The sequence below is a fragment of the Apis dorsata genome, unplaced genomic scaffold (assembly GCF_000469605.1).
Source record: "Apis dorsata unplaced genomic scaffold, Apis dorsata 1.3 scaffold_1170, whole genome shotgun sequence".
Taxonomy (NCBI): Eukaryota; Metazoa; Arthropoda; class Insecta; order Hymenoptera; family Apidae; genus Apis; species Apis dorsata.
In genome coordinates this window covers 19,273-22,838 of record NW_006264267.1, presented here as the reverse complement: position 1 = coordinate 22,838, position 3,566 = coordinate 19,273, and positions in this window count along the sequence as shown.

Here is a 3,566-nt window from a genome sequence, read left to right as displayed (position 1 = left end):
TATATATATATATATATATATTTAATAATACATGTACAATAAAAATTATAAATATTATATTTACATTCAATCAAATAATGATATAAATTACGAAAAAAAGAAGAACAATATTAATCTTAATGAAAAAAATTTATTCTTTTTTTCTTATTTTTCATTAATTTTTTTTTACATTTAAGAATAGAACTTGTAGTCCATTAAAATTTATTTTTTTCTCTTATACATTTTATCTCTAATATTTTTATATTATTATTTATTTTATATCATATACAATATATCATATACAATATAATGAACAATCGGATTTTCCAATTCTTTTTAAAAAAATAGAATGTATCGCAAAATTGAATTCTTTTTCAATACCAGTACTTTTACACATCTATATATATTTATTTAAATACGTACATATATCTCAAAGAATTGTTCGTTCACTTATCTAAATATCACCAATTTCAAACGTCTTACCTTCTTTGTATGAAAATATTTCATCGTGAGCACATAGCGTCGCTATGGAACGATTCAGGAGTGGATAATGTTTTTTGTTGGCCGCTACGTGCTCTGATAATTAAGACATTTCCATTTAAAGTTGACATAAAGTGACGTGAGGAGATGCATCAGGCGCACGTACGTTTTTGGCAGTCCATGCTTCAGAAAAACCTAATCCTCATGCATTATGTTGATAATTAATGGTGTATGATCGAGGGTTCCATTCTTGGAACGACGAAAGATCATTGTACAAGAAAGGAACGATACGTATGTATCTATCGCGTGAAAGATTTATTAGTTTCGCGTAATAGCGAGAGAACCAATATTCTTTTCATGTATTACTCGAAGAAATAATTGGGCATTTGTATTTTGATACGTTTTTCTTATAACAATAAAAATTGCACTTTTTTTATTTTTTGAAATAAATAATTAATCGAATATAATAAATAAGTAATCGATAAATTTAAATATAAAAAAATTAGTTTAATAATAAAAAATGAAATTATAATAAAATATATTATAATAATTATAAAAATTACTTTAATATAAAAGTACTTAATACTAAAAATAAATTTTAGTATTAAAATATAAAAAATTGGATTACATTTTGTAAACAAGAATATTTGTTCTTAATAAATTGATTTCGAAATGTGAATATTTTCTCATTCGTTTTTTTTAAACGAAAAAAAAAAAGAAAAAATTAGTATTTTTTTTAAAAATGATAAGATCATTTAACAATAAGTAATTCATTCAAGAAGAGTGGTAGATAAGAAAATCGTAATTCAATACTAAATTAAATGATGTTAAAGAAATTATTTCTCTGTAGGCTATTTCTCGCGGATAATTGCGTTAGATTGTGCGTTACAATCCGCGAACCATAATTTACGAGGGGATCCCCGTCGGTTAACCGAAGCGTGGTTACAGCGCCAAATTCGAATGCAGAACGAGTCACGACGGAATGTTAGCAGGTTCTTTTCGTCTCGGGTTGACAAAATCATTAGGGGACTAAATCCAATAAAGGGACTTGGTCTCCTGCTTGTTCAGAGATCCTCACGTAAGAAAACATTCTCGGTGAGGTGATCGGTTGCATCGTAATCGGTATCAATATATATATATATATATATATATAGACAATGTATCAATAATAATTTTTAACACACGTATAATCGTATTGTATTTTATAAAAATGTACATTATTAATATAATACACATTTCAACAATTTTCTCCTTTTTAAAAATCAAAAAAAGTAAAATTTAGATGCCTGTTGTAATTAAAATAATAATAAATAAAATAATAAAAAAATAATAATAAAAATATATAAAAAAAAACTTTTCTCATCAATCCGTTTTAATTAATTATATTTTTAAACAAAGTACACTATTACATGATGAATTTGTTCTTTCAAAAATTAGAGTTTTCAAATTAAATAAAAAAAATGGAAATATTTGAAATATTAAAATATGGAGATTCGAATTGTTTTCTGCACGATTATCAGTCATGATACGAAACTGATACATCATCGTTGTGCGTAAATCAAATTTAACGCATGTAGTGGTTGATTTTGCTCGCACCGTCCTTCCTCTCTAAATATTCTTTTTGTGATACGCCTCGCTATTAAATTAGCGAGACACTGAAGTCTTAAATAATTTCTTGGCGAGTTTCGTTCGACGCCACGTGTTCGAGGGAACCGGTTCTAATGATACTTATAAAACATGCTCGCAAGTGAAATAAAAGAAATGCTTCTCTAAACGCAATCGACAATTTATTTTCGTTTATCATTCCTTTAATAATTTTGGCCATCAATTTAATCGAATACATATATTTTTTTTAATCATCAAAATTCATCACGAATATGAATTTGTTCACAATTTTTCTTATCTTAGAAAACTACACGTATATTATCTTCCTTACTATCTACTTTATTATTCTTATTTTTTATTCATACGATAGAAAGGAAAAGCAAAGAGGAGAAGCGAGAAGCGATAAAGGAAGAGAGAAAGCGAAGGTTAGAACGGTTAGAGAGAGAGAGAGAGAGAGAGAGAGAGAGAGAGAGAGAGAGAGAGAGAGAGAGAGAGAGGAGGAAGAGGATCGAGTCTGGTCTTGAAAAGAAAACTCTGGGTGGAATAACACTCTCTTAACGAATATCGAATCGATCTAGAAACAGGAATCTCACGAGCATCGGCTCTCCTGGCATCGGAATTGGCCTGGAGGCTCTGCTTGATGTATGATCGGCGCAGAAATGGCTGTCGTCGCGAGGCCGCGTCCCAATAAATCTCTTTGCTTTTTCTCCGCGGACGGACTTGTCGTTCGTGTATAAATGTATCGTTTTCATCAATATTTATTATGGGGAGGGAGGGTAGACCAATTGGAGCGAAGTTCTGGTATAGCGGAACGTCGTCGTTGGGACGTTACTACGACCACTTTGGTCTGTCTCCCATCGGCTTTACCTCTCCCTCCGATAATAAAGATATCCATTATACCGGCTTCTTCTTCCTCGGCCAAACATTTCGTTTTGTCGGCCTCCATGCGTCGTCTCTCCTCTCGTTTTCTGTCCTCCTTGCGGATTCTACGCACCCTTTCAGCGCACTCCGATCCACTCCTATGATGAATATATGTATCGTGCAACCTAACCTAACTTGCGCGTACATTGTTAATTGCATGCCTTTACCGTTTCCAATATCATTTGCGCTTTTCTGCATTTTTCGTCTTTTTTGCATGTCTATTTTTGCGATACTTCATCCTTGAATATTTTGCAAGTATTTGTTTCCGTTAATTTTTTTTGAAAACATTTAATTATGTGTTTATGTCGCAAATAATAATATATATATATATCTTTGTATAATTTGTATTACCAGTAATATTTTGTTCAAATACGTGGATTTTTTCATAAATTGCTGATTTGTATATCTATATTTGTATAATTCGCCTTTCGAAGATCGAGATCGATCATTTTGTTATCGATCATTTCTTTACGAATTCTAGCATTAATTTTTAATTTATCGTGTTTCATAATTGAATTTTCGAACAAAGGGGAAAGAAAGTATTGAAAAGGGCGGCAAGAGATCATCCAGTGCGCGTTTCC